This window comes from Capsicum annuum, chromosome 10 (assembly GCF_002878395.1).
Source record: "Capsicum annuum cultivar UCD-10X-F1 chromosome 10, UCD10Xv1.1, whole genome shotgun sequence".
NCBI lineage: Eukaryota > Viridiplantae > Streptophyta > Magnoliopsida > Solanales > Solanaceae > Capsicum > Capsicum annuum.
Genome location: NC_061120.1, coordinates 174,752,287 through 174,773,712, shown reverse-complemented (window position 1 = coordinate 174,773,712; position 21,426 = coordinate 174,752,287).

Genomic DNA, 21,426 nt, shown 5'->3' with positions numbered 1-21,426 from the left:
AAGTCAACACAACAATACTTCAAATTTCGGCCAAGGTACAACACAACACAATATCTCTAACTTTGGTAAGATCTTCCCAAGATTGGTTTTGTAAGAACAAAACCAAGCCTTGAGCTTTGATACCAAATGATACAAGATCGAACACACAACACGGATTCAAGAGATCTACAAGATCAACCTCAATAGAGAATCAAAGGCCCCACTCGGCTTCTCTATATTTTCAAGGCAACAACAATAATATTCAACAAAGTAGATAGAGAATACAAGATTACAAGGACTATAGTGAATCAAAGAGGCCCCGCACGGTTTCACTATGTCAACACATAAACAAAAAGATTACAACAACAAGAAAGTTATGGGTACATTAATAATAATGAGGAACCAACGGATTCAATAAGATTAAAGATAAATAGTGAGACCAAATAAAGGGACAATCTTAAGAACCCAAGAATTATTACACTCTTAGACCCTTAACACTATCCACGATACAAACCTAACTCTACGTTGACACAAGAGGACCTTTACCTTCTCTAAACAACAACGTTTCAAGCCAATATGCAAACACAATTGAATCTTCACTTGTCTAGCCCTAGTTTTGGTTGGGAGCTTCTAAGAGAAGACTAAAGTATTACAATGTTACAAGTCTAAAAAATATTCAACCATGGAGCAAAAGACGTAAAATGTTCTATTTATATTACATCTCAAATAAAAGGTGAAAAGACAAAAATGCCCTTTAAAGACCAAGTGAACATTAGGCACTTATGTAGTGCCCATTATGGACCATTTTGGAGCCTCCATCACACTTAGCGTGTGTACCTTCTCAGTTGAGTTCAACAAGCTCAAAAATATTTCTATCTACTAGGTCATACTCATATCACCTCATCTTTAAAAGAATCTTCACCAGCTCTATAGACTTACCTGCAAAGTTCCTATGTTCCAAGACCCTACTCGCAACCTAGAAGCTTTCTTATCCCACCTAACCTTACTACCTTTTGCCCCTAACCCCAAAATTGATCCTAGACCCAACCCAGAACCAACACCACCCAACCTTGAATTGACCTATGACATTACCCTAGTCTACCATCACCAATCACAATCATTACATAAATAGGAAAAGAAGCATGAGAGGAAAAAGAAAGAAAGATAACAAAGGGGAAGGGGGTAAAGATAAGGTTAAAAAGACACACTGGTTATAATTAAATCAATAAAGGAGCTTGAATTTGTGCCCACTATATGCTAAGGAAACAGACACCAATCTATAATATAAGAAAGCAACAAAACCAATAATATAACATAAGTTTTGATTAACTACAATCATTGACGGGAACTATACTACCACAATAAATAGATATGCTAGTAACAGGTAACAGTAATCAGACAAGTAGAATAAACAAGTAAAACACTATTATGAAATACAAAAATAAATAAGTAAATCGTCACCCCTAAACAAGATAGTCAGCCAAGATGCAAAGAAAATGAAATTGATATAGGAATAGTAAAAAAGATAGCCCATAGTAGCCACTAAAAACAAGTAAGCTATACACACGACTAGTAGAGATGGAGAGAGTGCACCTAATCAAAACTGGCTCAGTTACTTGGTTAAGTCAGTTTACATGGTTGAGCCATCGGATTATGGCAATTTGTGGTAAAAATTGGTCGCTGAAATTGTGTTATCACTGCCTGAGAAGCTATGTCGGATCTAAACATATAGTAACTACAATGGGTTAGAAAAAATAAAAGAGAGAAGAAATATATCACCGGAGCTGCTATGGTTTAAGAAAAAGTCACCGTCAGAGAAGGATTCACCGGCAGAGCAGTTCAAGCCGATCGTTTGGGTCTGACCAGAACAAGATGGTGGAGAAATTGGATCTGATCAGAATCTATTTTGGTCTTGATTAGCAAAAACCCGTCGTACGCCGAAGATTCTTCAAAGATGGTGACAGAGACGAAGATAAAAGGGTCGCCAGTCGCCAGTCTCTTGTGTCTGATCAGAATTGAGAATTTGGATCCTTTTCATCAAGGCTTTCTCTAGTTTTTAGTGGAGAAAATCTGAGACAAGTATGTAATTTTCGAAGACGACAAGGGATTTGGAAAGTAGAAAAGAGAATACCCGGATTACAAATATTTTTGGTCCCTGAACTATCACCCTTCATAATAGGAGCTGGAGAAGTGGCAACCAGAGTCTTATTAGCCCAAAGTTCACTCCTAATTAAGGGGCAATCCTGGTGCATATAACCCGGCTGGCCATAATTCAAGCACAAGTTCTTTCCCGCATGATAATAACCATGGTAAGGCTTCCCACAAGCACAGAAAGGAGTGTAAGATGGGGCAAACTGAGCTACACTAGCCTGAGATTGGGCACCCTACACCCTAGGTCCATTGCTAGGCTAGAATCAGTGATCACCCAAAGTTTTAGAGGTTGGATCACTAGATGATGGATGAGAGTTACTCTAATATTTCTTCTTGAACCATTGCCTACACTTTTTCCTACTGTCCTACTAGCTTGCATCCTAATTTGCATACTTAGTCTTTTTATTTTGCCTTTCATCTACCTCTATCTATTTCTTTTTTTCATTCTCTACTTGTTGTATATAAACCATCAACCTGGATATGTCTATGTTTGCATTCAGTAGAGCATCCTTACACTTTAGTTCCATGTTGCAAGAAAGGCCTGAAGCAAACTTCCTCATCCTGGACCACATTAGATACTAACTCAGAAGCATAACGAGACAACTATATGAACTTCATAGCATACTTCTTCACATTTATCTTGCCCTATTCCAAATTTACAAACTTTTAGCCTTCACCTCTCTCAATTATCGAGAGAAGAAATAATCGAGAAAAGTATCCAAAAATTCCTCCTAAATAACCAGTTTGATATTCTCACCCTTAATTATCTCCTATTCATCATACCACTAATAAGCCACCTCTTTCAGATGATAGGCTACAAACTCCACCCCCTCAGTATCACTAACATACATCACCCTAAAAATATTGTCCATTTCGTCAACAAACTCTTGAGGGTCCTTCTCAGATTTAGACCCAGTAAAGATAGATAGGTTCAGCTACATAAACTGGCCAACTCGAGTAGCATCTAAAGAAACATTGCCATGACCAACATTATCAGATCGGTGGGACTGAGATGATATAATCTTAGCCAGTATATAGATGGTCTTATCAGGTTTTCATCCTATGAGTAGGGTGGACCTCTTTGGTATTTGAACCTACAGGGATGGAAGCTTTAGCTAAATTCCTTTGACTATTAGATTTTCATTGAGGCATGACCTAAAATATGGAAAATTCAGGAGTTAGAAGACCCATTTTAACTAGACCCATTAGAACAAAAAGAAAGGGAAATGTTCCTAAATGCCTCGTAGCCTCCCTCTTATAAATATGGCATACTACACACCCATAAAAGGGACTCTACTCAACACAACTTTGTAGATAGCCTGGGACCTTAAACTGCGCTTTGATACCAAGCTTTTCATGACCCAAACCCTGGCCCTAATTATGTCGAGCATCCTAAACTGACAATGGCCTGAGATGATCCTTTAATCTTACATCATAAGCATAGCATAATAAGAAATTGCGGAAACTATCTCATTGGATACCAAGTTCAAAAAAATCATTAGAATGAAATCCATAAATCAAAACTTAATCCAAAAGAAATAGTTACCCAATACCGTCTATAATTCTTATAACCTTAAGAACACCTACAAAGTTGAGACATGGCCCCAACAATGTCATGAAAACTAAAAATACAAGAATGAAAATGTGATTGAAAAGTAACAATGCCTTCTAGGTAATGGAGGGCTCACCACTTCTCATCAACTGTCCAAGAAAGATTATGAACACCCTAGTATTGCATAGATTCATGGGAAAAGGCCTCCAAACCTATATCATAAAATGATCTAGCATACAGTACGATGAGTACTGATGTAACCCAGGGAGAGGAATAAAATATTATTTTAACCAGAGTAGTCACAAAAAACATATTCATTATCCATCGTAATAATAAAGTAAGGGACGGGGGACAAGGAACATACAGACACGACCATTAAAATTTAGTCTTAAACTATGTGGATTTTCATTGACCTCCAGTAACCCACTGGCTATATGGGTCTGGTACTCCCAACCGATGAGGCCTCAGTCCAAGTTATCTCAAGACTGAGGATAGGATAAAGTCACCAATAGTCTAAAGCCTTCCTATTATCCTTACATTAAGGACACCATTTATCGTCTAATTAAGGTACACCATCCCTATGTCTGCAAAACACGGGTTTCGAGCATTGGTCATGAAGATGTAAACCTTCTCGGTGAAGCTACACAATTTCCAGTTAAGCCCAATTAAAATGTTTTATAAACCTTTAATTATGGAGTCTTTCATTAAGGCATCCCTATATTGGTATCGTCATACCAAGACTTATAAGTCATTCATATTATGCCATACCATTCCATTAAAACATTTTTTACTCTAAATTCCATCTTGAAATCCATAACCATAGCCCCGAAGTTCTTTGAAAGAGTCAGTTTTACTGATTTATGCCATACAATATCTCAAGAGATGAAATAGACACCATAAAAATTCTCATTTTAAATCTGAGTTTTGAAATGGGTTAAAGTTCATATCTTTATCATGCAAAACCCATAAACATTGTGAAACTATAATACCAATTCCACCATTTTTGTACGACATATTTCAGTTTCAAAACCCATCATTCACACATAGAAACCATTAAAATAAGAAAAATGAATTTAAAGCTTTCACAACCAATTCTCCTAAATCCTAGTTTCAAACAATTATATAAGAACGTGAAAATACCAATTTAATTTACTTAATATAATTATATTTAAAGCAAGGAGTGTTCAAAATTTCTTTTTGACAGATAATTCCCTTGATGAATATAAGAAAACTAAGCTCTAATCTTGAAACCCTAGCCATTTGCTCCTAGTTTTTTAAGAGAAGTAGAATGACCCATTTAGATTGATTTTGTCATACTTAGAGACTTAAAAATATATAAGGTGAAGGGGGAATGATTTAATGGGTGTGAAATAACCCAAACACCCTCAAATATCATTTAAAATATTATCCCATTGACGAAGGGGAGGGGATCACGGTCCGAGCCACATCGCGGAGAGCCAGACTCACGACATGGGCCCCAATATGAGGCAACCCCCTCGTGGCATGGGAACCATTGTGCGAGCGAGGAAGTGGCCTATCGCAGGGTCCCTCACAATGCAGGGCCATCGTACGATGGTCCCCTCATAATGCCTAATTATTTTTCATGTCCATAACCTTCCCCAACGCATTTAAAACCATCCAAAAGTATTTTATGCTCAATTTAGGGGGAACATGGGCTTATTTTTAGCTTTATTTAGACTTTTAAGCACCTGGGGTGTTATGTCTTTATTATTTAGACTTTCATTATTATTGTACTTGTCTGGGTCTAACTTTGCTCTGAAAATCTCGCCTTTGGAATTGTTGTATACATTTCGTCTTACTTATTAGTTTGGGTGATTGGCTTACTTATCAAGGATTAGCCGTAATAAGTTCCATCATGAACTTATTTTTTGGATCATAACATTCTCATATGTTAAAGAATCTTAAATGAGGCCTGATAGACTGGATGATTTGGCTAAATTCAAACACCACAAGGGAATGACAAAAAAGAGTGACTCTCTATAATTTGTCTTAACATAACTGTGATGAAAAATCTGATATGAGTTCACTGATGCTTTGTCTATTCTAATTATAACTTTATCATCCCCAATTTAGTTGTCAGATTTTGTGTAATAATCTTTTTTTCATGGGAGTTCATTCAATTGTAGCCTTTGGATACACGTACAAAGTCCTTTATGTTTGCCTATGTCAATGGATCCCCCTATATAATCTATCCTGAGTGTGAATAATTACATTAAAAATTTTAGTGATTAGCTATAGTCTTGGATAGTTCATTATTAATAATTTATCCTACAACTCCCTTCTTTGTTCTACTATGTTATAGCCATAAATAAATGTGACTTAGCAACTTATTGTAGCAAATCTATTTTTTACTGCTGATGTATAAACTGAGCATTCTCTTCTTGAACAACCATATCATAAATAGTACCTATTATCCCATACCACTCATATCTTAGCATTGTTTTTTTGTTGTTATGTACCATAGACCATATTAGTCTATTCTTCCAGCCATATTAATAGCTTTACTTTTATTTACCCTAATTTTGACAAGTGCAACTAAAGTAATATGTTTATTTATCAAGACTCATCTTATGATTAATTAGGTGTTTTTCCTTCTCTGGTCACAAGAGGTTCTACTAGTATTTCTTGTTTGTCCACCTGTAATACCTCAAACTCATTGGTGGTTGTAATATTTCTCTTTCTCAAATATGTTCATTGCTATCTTATTTTTTGTAGAAGTTTAGCCTTTAAAAGAAATATTGTGATGTTTATATAATATTGTTTGTTTGTGGTTTAGGGCTTGAGCTACTCCTCTCATCAATGGTGACATGATTAATAGATATGATTTAAGACTTTCAACAGGCTTAGTTGACATACTACTAGAAGTTAGACCTATGGAACAAATTATGTAGTAATGATTTGAAAATTATTTCTATAGAGAGTCTATTTCAATACTTTCAACTGTTGCCACAAGATTTGGGTGCTATTGTTACAATTTAGCAATAAGACTATTTCCATTGTAGCATGACTATTGTGATCGATACTTATCACAAAAATTATCTAAATTATTATAATGAAATCATCTATGGCTATTGAAGTAAGGGAATTCAGCTTAGCCCTTCTAACTAACACTGTGAAAACAGTGTTAACTAACTTCTAGAAAGTAGTTAGTAACTAATTTTGTAGCTTGTAGTGTATTGAGTTAGTTAAGTAGTTAGTTCTTAGAACTTCTATGATTGGATATATATACATGCTAAATACTTAATGTACAACACAAGATCAAGATTCAATCAATGAGATCAATCTCCACTCTTCTCCTTCTCTGCAATCTTTTTATTTTTCCTTCTTCCTCATCCAGTTTACAGAGTTCATCCATAATGAACTCTGATTAAGTTTATGGTATTAGAGCATAATTGATTCTGTCTAATCATCTCCATTTACTGAGATTCACTTTTCGAAATTCCAAATTCTAAAATCTATAAAGATCACATATTGGTACAAGATTTACATCAAGAAAATAGTTTCTAGCTATAGTGATGGCTTCTATCTCAAGGAAAAGACTTTGTATCTCTGTATTACTCAAAGTTGAAAGATTTTTGGGAAGAATTTGAGGCATTGGTGCTAATACCTAGTTATAACTATGAGAGTTCCAAAGATTATGTTGCTCATCTCCAAAAGATAAAGCTATTTTAGTTCTTGATAGGATTAAATGAACCCTATAATAAGGAAAGGAGTAAAATTTTACTCATGAGTCCACTACCATCTATTAACCAAGCATATGTTATGGTAATCAGTGATAAAAGTAAAAAATCAGTAACAAGAATTCTTGGCTCTGCTCCCGCAACTACAGGGTATGAATAAACTATGTTTACAAGGAGTAATAAACAAAATAGCTGTTCTAAGTAACTGAAACAACAATATTCTCAAGAAGTGGAGGCTAAAAGCATAAATGCTTCAAGAAGACTTAGAATTTATATTGTGATATACGCAAAATTAGGGGTCACACCTGAGAGAACTACTGAAAAGTGATTGGTTATCTTGCTAATTTCAAGTTTAGGAAGAGAATGGAAACTAATGCAAGTGCAAATACAGTATGTAATATTGGGGAGGAAAATGCAGGTCATGGATATAGTCAAGTGGTTCACTCATCCCACACTCAAGCTAACTTGTCCAATCTTACTTTCATCTCTGGAATGAGAGGCTCTATCTCACAGACAAGTCCCTGCATGTTCACAAACGAGCAATATACTCAAATTCTGCAATCATTAAATAAAGAATACAAGTCTAAGTACTCAGATCATGCAGCAGGTAAAATGATAGAGTCAACAGGCTCCACCAATATGGATCTATGGGTCATAGGCACTGGTGCAACCAATCATATGGTTGCTGATCTTAATGCACTAAATGAATCTTCCATAACTATTACTTGTACCCCAAAAAGAGTATACTTATAAAATGGTGACATGTCTTTAGTCACACATGTTGGTTCAACCAATATATTTGGAATTTATACACCCCGAAAGATTTTTCACTTGCCTCAATTTAAATTCAACCTATTATCAGTCTCTAAACTTACAAAAGAATATCCTAATCTGTGTGTGTTTCAGGATCTTTACAATGGGAAGGTAAAGAAGATTGGTACAGAGGCTGATGGACTCTATATCTTTGCCAATACCACTAATATCAATGATGCTATGATGATAGCAAAAATATCAACTATTACTAATTATGTTCCTAATTTTGTGTGTGATTCTGTAGTTGATAGTGCCAACTTAGGCACAGTCTTATGGCATAAAATATTGGGACATGCTTATACTCATGTACTTAGGAAAGCACTGCCTATAACTAGTGATATAACAGTAAAAAAGACTAATGAATGTGCAGTCCGTCCTTGTGCAAAATAAGTCAGACTTTATTTTCAACTACTTGTATCAAATCTACTTCTACATTTGAATTAATGCATATGGATGTATGGGTACCTTATACAGTTCCCACATTTAAAGGAAATAGATTTTTCTTAACCATAGTTGATGACTATTCTAGAATGACTTGGATCTATCTTTTGAAACTCAAATCTGATGTGTGTGTAGTATTGTCTCAATTCATTCAACTTATTAAAACTCAATTTGATAAAAACATCAAAGTCATTAGAACTGATAATGGGACTGAATTTGTCAAATATATATGTTCTACTTTGCATAGCAACTTAGGGATTATTCACTAAACTACATGTGCCTATAGCCTTAGAAAAATGAAGTGGCTGAAAAAAACATAGACATATGCAGGAAATCACTAGACACGAGGATGGTTTTAAGGCTCAGATAGAAATGTGAGAGTCAACTTATGAGCAGTCAACTTATGACCAACCATTACCTCAGACTGGATCTGGTTTCATGAAGAAAAGCTGAGAGGTCTAGGATATGAACACTCATAGTATTACAACATCTCCCCTTTGGGATCATTCATCCCCTGAATGATACTGACTTGCTGAAATACTAAGAAAAGATTGAGATGATACACGGGACACTTACCAACTGAAACATAATTGAATATTTTAATTTAAACATGATACATGAACTGAACTGAACTAAGTGATTTCAAGTTTTGTCATGACCCGAGACTACCCCCTAGTAGTAACACGGTGCTTAGAACCACAAGTGATCCCAAGCTAACCCATGAACTGGCATGATACTTGAGCAACTAATTTAGAAATATTAAATAGCTAGTTTTGTTGTGCAAAAAAATAATCATATTGAAATCTGAATAAATAGGTAACTAATAAAGTTTAGAATCTGATAAAACTGAAGAGAGAACTGAAATTTACATTTCCTAACCCTGACTGACTATCGATGAAGCCTCTAATATACTGACTATAGATAGTTGGGACATGCCTCCAAATACCCCTAATTAATACATGTGAATAATCAAAATATAACACAGTACATAAACTACAACTGGCTGAAGTTCCGAAAATAAGAGAACTCATCACCCGCTGGTTGAAAGCTAAGAACTGCCTGAACCCTGGTGTATGATCTATACTAGTACCTATGTTATGAAACATGTAGCCACAAATGCATAAATATGGTCATTACGTTAGAATGTACTAAATATGTGGAGATATGCAGTAAATCATGGAAATATTTAAAATATGTTCTAAAACTGAGGATATAAGTTAATTTGCTGAAACATACATTCAAAACATGGCTATACGTGAAAACTATAAGTAAAAATGAGATTTATAATTCATGAACTAAAAATAATTTTGTAAGCTGGAAATGCAATAAAACTCGAATACTGTATAAAATTTTCATGTAAAGCTGGACCTGCTATAACATATAACTGAGGTTCATGTATGGGTATTGATCATGAAAGCATGAACATATAATATTTGAGAATGCAAGACCAAGCATAAACATTTTTTTAGATAAATCTATAATCTGAAAGACTAAAATCTGTATAACTGAATACTGAGAATCTGTAACTTGGTCAAGAAAACCTGAACTGAAAATACATAGAATACTGTACTAAGACTATGGGAGGTATCATGTAACTTACATGCCCCAATCTGAGCTAATTAGGTTCGAACCTGTAACCCCATTTGGAAGGGTATAAGTACCATGCCACGAGTACTAGCACTGATGGACGATGTGTATCCACAAGGCTGATGTCCTATAGGACGAGGGTGTCATGCCTAACTAATGAGGGACCCCTCATAATCTATGGTGGCGTGGCAGGTCTGGAACTTAGGGACTTCTACTAACGTCTTATGCCTAATTGTCGGAGAAGACGTCATCCCTACGTTCGTTCGGTGCTAAATCCTACTCTCAATTGAATGACACTGGAATCATGAACTGGTGCATACACTAATGACTGATATACTCAAACATGGTATTTTGAAAACTGACTAAGCATGCATAATCTGAAGTAACTATGAACATGTAAACTAATATATTTAACATGAAGTAATACTAGCGAGTTCGTTATAAAAATGATAATTTGAATATGGGAATAAAATCATGATTCTGACTGACTTGTTACTTGAAAAAAAATATGTAAAAACACATAGGTATCGATTGTTCATAACCCACCTAAACTGAATGATTATAAAATACGACATCAAACTTGAAATATTATAGTATGCAATAGTGGTTCAAAGACCCAAAACATGAATATTTCATCAAACATGTAAGAATCATAAGCTTGAACATGGGAATGCAAAGAATCATAAGCTTGAACATGAGAATGCCTTAAATATGAGAAAACAACATGGTTACATAACTAAGATCATAGCTTGACATTATAACATGAATTTCACTTGAGTATGACATGGTAGATTGAAATTTGAAACATGAAATAACCTAACTTTTCATAGAATCTTACTTGGACATGAATTGAATTCAAAATACTAAGGAAGACCATGAATTTAAGTCTTCTTGAACATAATAAACTTCACAATAAAGGAAAACTTATACTTTACTCAAAAATGAGGGTTTTGGGCTCAATGGGTGAAAGGACCCATCTATGAATCCCCCACATACCTTGATTGGAATAATCCTTGGAGAGAACTCTGAATTTAGAGCTTAACTTCTTGATTCCCTAGAGATGAAACTTGAATTTTGTTCTTGGAAAGAGGGGAAGGGTTTTGGAGTAGTGTACTAAATCTTTGGGGGTGATAGAAGTGGAAATAATGTGTTTAAAAACCCTTATAACATTTATGAGTGATTAGGGATGGTTTAGGGGTGTGAAAAGACTTCATCACCCTTAATTTAAGCTAAAATGGAGAAATTTTGGCACTGTGCAATCACCCGAGCGTCGCACAGCAAATCGCTCATGCCAAGGTAGACGATGCATGGCCAATCGCACAGCCCTTAAGTGGGTGATGCGTGGACAATCACACACCCTACAAGTGGGCGTCGCATTGCCAATCGCACACCCTTTCCAATAATCTTTTGCAATTGACATGCGGCGTATGACCTTAGCATGGCGATAACTTTTTGGTCGGGTATCAAATTAAGGCAAAATTGGTATCGTTGGAAAGATAATTCAATTATATATAGTTTGGTGGATCTTAATCTGCAAAATTACACTTATGTAAGAAGTTATACATGTTCAAATCTGACCCCTGTAGAATCGAATATCAAAATTTTGCCGAATCAAAGGCTCTTAGCTCAACTTAGCTCTAAACGATCCCTATGAACATTTTTCACCTCAATAGCACTTTAAACACTAGGACAATGATCATGACACATGTATTCAAATATAAATCATGGTATTAGAGTTTACACACATAGAAACAACAGTTCAATTTCTAGATCAAGAAAGTGAGGTGTTACATTATCTCCCCCTTAGAATTATTCGTCCTCTGATAAGACTGGTTAGACTAGGAATACTAAGTTAAATGCAACCATATACCGAATATGAATGACTTGGAACATGATTGAATAACTAAGTTTGAGCATGATACATGAACTAAACTTATTTCATAAATACAAGCAATGACACGAGAATGGTTGTAAGTTTGAGACATGATAGAACTGATTCATGAATGCATGACAGAACTGATTTGTGAATTCATGCAATGATAGGAAAATGATTATATAGCTGGAATTGAGAACGGAAAAGAGATAATCCAAGGGAAAATTGTTACCTTGAGCAGAGTCTGAGTTTGCGGAGAAAAGGTAAAGGTACTTTGTTCGCATATCTGCTTCTACTTCCCAAATGGCTCCCTCTATGGACTGATTCCGCCAAAGAACTTTAACCAGGGGAACTTCTTAGTTCCTCAGTCTATGGATTTTCCAGTCAAGGATTTCAACTGGGAGTTCTTCCTAAGAAAGGTTGTTCTGAACATCTAAGCTTTCTAAAGGAACAACAACTGGGCCACTAATACACTTCTTTAATAAAGAAACATGAAAGATGTAACGACCCGAAATCACCTCCCGGGACATTACACGGTGCTTAGGGCTACCAGTAGCCCCAATCTAACCCTTTGAGCCAATCACTTCTCATAATAACTCATTCAAGAAGAAATATACAAAATATTGGCACTGTCATATCAAATAAAAGGAAATACGAAGGTAATACTCGGTCCAATGACCATAATACTGGAAATCTCAACACAACCACAGTCTGATAACTAGTCTGCCAAAGCCTCTATTACTCCATGAACTCGAGACCCAATGGGACAAGTCCCCAACTGACTCAAACTGAACTGAAAGTAATAACATAAACACTCAAATACTAAAATATCTGAAGATAGGTCCTCAAACCATGAGGACTCACCAATATAGAAATATAGACAAAGGTACTCGAGAATCACTGACGAGGCTGGGACTGAGCACCTGAACCTACACTATAAGACAATGTAGCACATAGACGTATATGTGGATCAGCACTTGGGAATGTACTGAGTATATGGGGGTGTATACATTTACATAAAACAATATCAATACTCTTTAATCAAATCATGCATGCAATAGGAATGACACACATGGATCGAATAAGTTAAAATGTAAAGATCATAAATCATGTATGATGAAGCATGTAACACAAATCTCGTGAGTCATTATACTTTAGCTTTAAAATCTGTACTCTTCTCTTATTCTCATTACTCATAGGCTGAAGGAAACTTTAAACAATACTTTCGACTCATGCATATATCTCATGGGGAGTAAAACTTCTTTAATGCTCAAGAACTTATAACTCTTTTGAACTCAAACACTTGGAACTCAAAATCATATAACTTGGGTTTGAAAACTAGTGATCAACTCGCATTAGTAGAGAAAACTACTTCCTTCTTTGGAAAATACTCAAAGCAGTTCATTTATTTTAGAAAATATCTCATCCCAAAGCTTTAGGAAAAATATTCTATCTCAATGGAAAATACTTTAGTTTAGGGAGGTTCTCTTAACCAACATAAACCATGCTAACTACATGGAGTCCAACGTCTTATCCTCCTAAAGAAGAAACCTCAGACTGGGGAGTGGTATCATACTCTTGCCAAGGAGTATAACCTCAACTCAGTGATCACTTATCTCGGCCTCGGGATCAATCATCTCGACCTCAGGCCCAAAATCTCAAATCTACGGTGGCACATAGTTCTGGGTTAAGAAATCGTGGTAACTTACCCAACTCGGTGCTAAATACTACTCCCTTTAGTTTATCTCACTCATCTCATGGAAATTCACTTTCAAAATAATCTCATGGTTCATAAGAACCCAACAATCAAACCTATAATCTCATGTGGTAGAGTGAATTTCAAAACTCTATGACCATTAGGTCAAAACATTTCTCATTAATCTCAAAATACTCAAATCACGGATGCTTATAGCACAATGGTTCATAAAATTGTAAGTCTCAAGTAGGTCTTAATACCCATAATTCAATATCAAGTTAAAACTCATCATAATGCATAATAGCTAGCATATAGATTCATAATTCATGTAAAAATCTGGAAGTTACAGCAATTTGTCTCAGAATATCAACATACTCATATACTTCAATTTCTAGGACATTGAAACTCTTAAAGTCTCAAGAAGTCACAACATAGGGTATAAACCCATCTTTAATTTCTTAAGAAAACATGCAAAATCATGTTATTTGACTTTCAATTCATGGGAAACATCAAGATATTGCGATCAATAACACTGGGTAAAAAAACCCTAATTCAATATCATGTAAAATCTCATAGATTGCAGAAAATTATAGTTTAAATAAGCCTTTGGGCACAAGGGTGAAAGGATTACCCTTGTTCAAAACCCCACATACCTTAGATTATGAAATTGGATGAACAAGATTGCTTCAAACTCTTCTTCTTACTCTTGAGAGAGGTTTCATGCAACCCTTGAACTTGGGGAACTTAAATCTCAACTCAATTTGTAGAACTATGGTGAGTTCTTGGATTTCTTAGAGAAGGGTTTTAGATTTGATATTGAGGGAGAAAACCTAGCTCTCTTTGTTTTGGATGATGAATGAAGTCATTTGCTTCGTTTGGAATATATCTGGTTGATAAAAGAGTGGAAAGACCAAAGAGTCCCTTTTAAAAATGACTTAAAATACTAAACAGGGGCTGCGACGGTCCGTCGCACGTCAGTTAGAAAAATAATACACTACCTCAATGTGATGGTCTCAGCGATGGTCCATCGCAAACTCAATGGTCCATCGGATCATCCGTCGTATGTTGGCCAGGATTAGGCCACACTGCCTCAGCGGGACGGTCCATCACAGCCTTGATAGTCCATCATCCTGGCCATCGCACTTGGGCCAAAAAAGGGAGTTACTGCCTTGGTTGCGACGGTTCATCGCACACTCGGCGGTCCATCAACATATCCGTCGCACCTGGGCGGTTCCAACAACTCTCGATAAAACGGCCATAACTTTCCACCCCGATGCCGAATTTGGATGAAATTGGTATGGTTGGAAATCTAATTCAATGCTCTACATGAAAAAAAAGTCAAATTTAAGAAAATTCTATATGATTTAAACTCTGAACACTTGGGAAGTCTCTTCTCAATCTTTTAAGGCCGGAATTACACTTCACTTGACACGCTCTAAGGCTAGGACTATGCGGGAACTTTGTGGGGTCTTACAATATCTCCCCCTTGGAAACATTCATCCTCCAATGTTGCTAGTTAGACCAGGAACATAGGAAAATAGAGTACACATAGCTGAAGCAATTTTCTAAACGGGCTCAAAATCTTTCTAAACTCTTGAATACCTCGTAAATTGCAAGAACTCGTGCAAGAATAGATATATAGCTGAATTTTAGATTAGAAGGACTGAATTACGGAATAATAATACCTTCGGATTGATTTGAACTCACGGAAAAGAGGTATGGATACTTAGCTCGCATGTCTGCTTTTGCATCCCAATTAGCGCCCTCAACTGACTGGTTTTGCCACAAAACTTTGACCAAGGGAACCTCTTTGTTACTTAGTCTACGGATTTGAAAATCTAGGATCTCAATAAGAATCTCATCGAGTGAAAGACTATTCTTAATATCAGCTCTCTCTGAGGGATCTACTACAACAGAATCACCAATATACTTTTTAAGCATGGAGACATGAAAAATAGGTTGAACGGCTAACAACTCCGTAGGCAACTCAACCTCGTAGGCTACTTTACCAACACGGCTCAAAACTCTATACGGGACAACATAAAGGGGACTGAGCTTTCCCTTTTTACCAAACCTCTTCACCCTTTTAGGGGTGAAATCTTCAAGTACACCAAATCACCCACTTCAAACTCAAGATCTCTTCTCTTCACATCGGCATATGACTTTTGACGACTCTGAGCTGTCTTTAACCTCTCTCTAATTAACTTAACTTTCTCAATAGCTTCAAACACTGTATTAGGCCCAATCAAGGCAGTTTCACCCACTTCAAACCAGCCTATGGGTGATCTACATCTTCTACCATACAAGGCCTCAAATGGTTCCATACCGATGCTAGCATGGTAACTATTGTTATAGGCAAACTTTATCAATGGCAAATGCTCATCCCTACTTTCTTTGAAATTAAGAGCACATGCTCTCAATATGTCTTCTAGGGCCTGAATGGTCCTCTCATCCTGACCATCTATCTGCGGATGAAAAGCAGAACTTAAAAGAACTTGGGAGCCAAGACCCTGCTGAAACTCCCTCCAAAATTAAGAAGTAAATTGAGTACCCCTATCCAAAATAATAGATGAGGAAACTCCGTGCAGCCTGACTAACTCCCAGATATACAATCTAGCATAATCCTCAGGTGTATAAGATGTATACATGGGCAAGAAGTGTGCAAACTTAGTCAGCCTGTCTACAACAACCCAAATAGAATCATGATGATGACGCAAAAGAGGTAACCCGGTCACAAAGTCCATATTCACCACCTCCCACTTCCAAGTAGGTATACCAAACTCTTGTATCATACCACCAAGTCTCTGGTGCTCTATCTTAACCTGTTGGCACGTTGCACACTTTGCTATAAACTCAGATATATCATTCTTTATACCATTTCACTAATAAATTTCTAGCAAGTCACGGTACATCTTGGTAGTGCTGGGATGAATAGAATACCTGCGCCATGTGCTTCATCCATAATCCTTTGCCTCTGATCATCAACACACGGAACACATAATCTACCCTGTAATCTCAATACACCATCTCCCCCTTGGGAGAAAACCTTTACCTTTTGGTCCTTAACTGTCTCCTTCAGTCTGACCATACTAAGATCTCTATCTTGTTTCTCCTTCACTTCCAAAACTAAATAGGATTTGGAACTACTTTGCAGCAAAGTACTTCCCTCAGCTGGATCAAGCAACCTAACACCCAATCTAGCCAGACAATGCACATCATGAGCTAAATCTTTCTTACCTTCCTCTACATGAGTAGCACTACCCATAGACAATCTGTTAAGGGTATCCGCCACTACATTGTCCTTGCTTGGGTGATACAACACACTCATATCATAGTATTTTAATAAATCTAACCATCACCTCTGCCTAATATTTAAGTCTCTCTGAGTAAACACATAATGCAGGCTCTTATGATTAGTAAACACATCAACATAAACAACATAAAGATAGTGTCTCCAGATTTTCAAAGCAAAGACCACAACAGCTAACTCAAGATTATGGGTTGGGTAATTCTTCTCATACAGCTTTAACTGTCTAGAGACATAAGCTATGACCTTACCTCTTTGAATCAACACACAACCTAAACCAATTTTAGAGGTATCACAATACACCACAAAACCATCTGTATCATCAATCAAAGTAACATAGGGGCTGAAGTAAGTCGAGTCTTCAACTCCTGAAAACTCTTCTCATAGGAATCTAACCACTGGAACTTAACTTTTTTGGGGGTCAATCGGGTCATGGGAGATGCAATAGAGAAGAAAACTTCAAAAAAATAGCAGTAGTAGCCCGCTAGACCCAAGAAACTTCTAATTTCAGATGGAGAGATAGGTCTAGGCCAATTTCTTACAGCTTCTGTCTTTTGGGGATCAACTCTAATACCTTCGACTGAAATAATATGACTCAAAAAGGCTACAAACCTTAGCCAAAATTTACACTTACTAATTTGGCAAACAACTGGTGACCTCTAAGGGTTTGCAAGATAATTCTAAGGAGATCTGCATGGTCATGCTCACTGCGGGAGTAGACAAGAATGTCATCTATGAACACTATGATAAAAATATCAAGATATTGCTTGAACATTCAATTCATGAGGTCCATAAAAGTTGTTGGGGCATTAGTTAGTCTGAAAGACATGACTAGAAACTCAAAGTAACCATAGCGGGTTCGGAAGGCCGTCTTTGGAATATCACATTCCCTCACTTTAAGTTGATGATAGCCGGATCAAAGGTCTATCTTGGAGAAATAACTTACACCTTGCAACTAATCAAACAGGTCATCAATTCTCAGAATGGGATATTTATTTTTGATTGTGACCTTGTTAAACTGACGGTAGTCAATGCACATATGCAAAGACCATCTTTCTTCCGCACAAATAGAATAGGTACACCTCAAGGAGAAATACTAGGCCTTATAAAACCTTTGTCTAAAAGATATTTGAGTTGCTCTTTCAACTCCATATGATCCGCAGGTGCCATACGGTATGGTAGAATAAAAATAGGATGAGTGTCAGGAAGAAGGTCAATACGGATAATCTCTAAGTCTGTGGCCCTGCTTTCCATAACCAAAACAACCCCTCAAATCTGTGAAACACTCACCGGGATGATCCCTACTACACTTAGCACAAGAAGGATAACGAGGCCTATAACCAACACTGTTCTGTGACCTAGACGTAAAAGACCTACTCTCTTGCTCCTTCCTACCTCTAGGCACGGGAGCACTAGCTCATAAAGGCGTTGGAATAGATGAACATCTTTAAAACTGAGTGCGGTTTTCTCCATGGAATCTAGGCTGACTATACTTATGCTGCTCAGAGCTAGCCCTCTTTTTACCCCTCACTCTATCTCTCTCTCTAATCTTATCCGCCTCTATCTTTTTTGTATGAATCATCAACCTAGATAGATCCATATCCCTATACAGTATCGCAGTCCTACACTCTTTCAGCACCAAACCAGAAACACCTTTCACGAACTTGCTCCTACTAGCTCGGGTGTCAAAAATCAAATCAGGAGCATGCTTAGCCAACTGATTGAACTTCAAGCAGTACTCCGTAACAGTCATGGAGCCCTACCTCAAGATCATAAACTCCTCAATCTTTTCTTCCCTTATCTCAAGCCGAAAGAACTTGTCCAAGAATGCATCTTGGAATACCTGCCAAGTCATAGGAGCAGCATCTTCACCTCTACCCTTCCTTTATGATACAACCCAGTCATAAGCTATGTCCTTCAACCTGTAAGACGCCAACTCAACACTTTCTTTCTTAGAAACATGCATCACCTGCGTGATCTTTTTCACCTCCTCAAGGTACAACTGTGGTTCTTCACCTACCTTGGACCCATAAAACTCTAGCGGATTCATCCGCATGAAATCACAAATCCTAGAAGCAGCTACATCACCTTCTTGCTAATTTACAACTGCGGCCTGGTTATTGGTCTGAACATTAGCGGTGACTGCTTGGGCTAACGCCTGAAAGGCCACCCAAAACTCTGCATAAGACACAGTCTCATTCAAAGGATCAATAGGTAGAGGTTTCTCATCATTATTTTTTAAGGAATTCACTTCTCAGAGAGGCATTTTCTAAAATAAGAGAGCACGAATTATTAGATGCAAAGGATAACTGTAGGCACAATAGAATCTAAAAAAAAAAATTTCAAAAATGTCTTGTAGCCTCTTGCTCATAGATATGGCGTGCTACGCACCAATGATCAAGACTCTACTCAACCTAGCTTATCAGACTCCCTAGGACTCCTTTAAAACCTCAGGCTCTGATACCAAGTTTGTAACGACCCACACCTCCCGGGATGTCACACGGTGCTTAGGGCTACAAGTAGCCCCAAGCTAACCCTTTGAGCCTATCACTTCTCATAATAACTCATTCAAGAAGAAATATACAAAACATTGGCACTATCATGTCAAATAAAAGAAAATACTAAGGTAATACTCGGTCCAAACGACCATAATACTAGAAATCTCAATACAGCCATAGTCTGATAACTAGTCTAACAAAACCTCTATTACTCCATGAACTCAAGAGCCATTGGTACAGGTCCCCATCTAACTCAAACTAAACTGAAAGTAATAACATAAACACTCGAATACTAAAATATCTGAAGATAGGTCCTCAAACCATGAGGACTCACCACTATAGAAATGTACATGAAGGTACTCGGGAATCACTAACGAGGCTGGAACTGAGCACTTGAACCTACATTATAAGATAATGTAGCACATAGATGTATATGTGGATCAGCACTAGGAAATGTACTGAGTATATGGGGGTGTATACATTTACATAAAACAACATCAATACTATTTAATCAAATCATGCATGCAATAGGAATGACTCACATGGCTCAAATAAATTAAAATGTAAAGATCATAAATCATGTATGACGAAGCATGTAACACAAATCTCATGAGTCATTATACTTTATCTTTAAAATCTTCACTCTTCTCTTATTATCATTACTCTTAAGCTGAAGAAAACTTTAAACAATGCTTTCGACTCATGCATATATCTCAAAGGGAGTAAAACTTCTTTAATGCTCAAGAACTTATAACTCTTTTGAACTCAAACACTTGGAACTCGGAATCATATAACTTGGGTTTGAAAATTGGTGATCAACTCGTATTAGTAGAGAAAACTACTTCCTTCTTTGGAAAATACTCAAAGCAGTTCATTCATTTTAGAAAACATCTCATCCCAAACTTTATGGAAAATATTCTATGTCAATGGAAAATACTTTAGTTTAGGGAGGTTCTCTTAACCTACATAAACCATGAGAGCTACATGGAGATCAACATCTTATCCTCCTAAGGAAGACACCTCACATTGGGGAGAGGCATCATACTCTTGCCAAGGAGTATAACCTCAACTCAGTGATCACTTATCTTGGCCTCGGGCTTAATCATCTTGGCCTCAGGCCCAAAATCTCAAACCTACTATGACACGTAGTTATAGGGTAAAAAATCATGGTAACTTACCCAACTCGGTACTAAATACTACTTCCTTTAGTTTATCTCTCTCATCTCATGGAAAACCATTTTCAAAATAAACTCATGGTTCATAAGAACCCAACAATCAAACCTGTAATCTCTGTTAGAGTGGATTTCAAAACTCTATGGCCATTTGGTCAAAATATTTCTCATTAATCTTAAAATACTCAAATCATGGGTTCTTATAGTATAATGATTCATAAAATTGCAAGTCTCAAGTAGGGCTTAGTGACCCATAATTCAATCTCAAGTTAAAACTCATCATAATGCATAATAGATAGCATATAGATTTATAATTCATGTAGAAATCTGGAAGTTATAGCAATTTGTCTTAGAATATCAGCATACTCATATACTTCAATTTCTAGAACATGGAAACTCTTAAATTCTCAAGGAGTCACAACATAGGGTATAAACCCAGCTTCAATTTCTAAGAAAACAGGCAAAATCATGCTATTTTACTTTCAATTCATGGGAAACATCAAGATATTGCAATCAATAATAATGGGTGAAAACCCCTAATTCAATATCATGTAAAATCCATAGATTGCAGAAAATAATAGTTTAAATAAGCCTTTGGGCACAAGGGTGAAAGGATTACCATTGATCAAAACCCCACATACCTTAGATTATGAAAT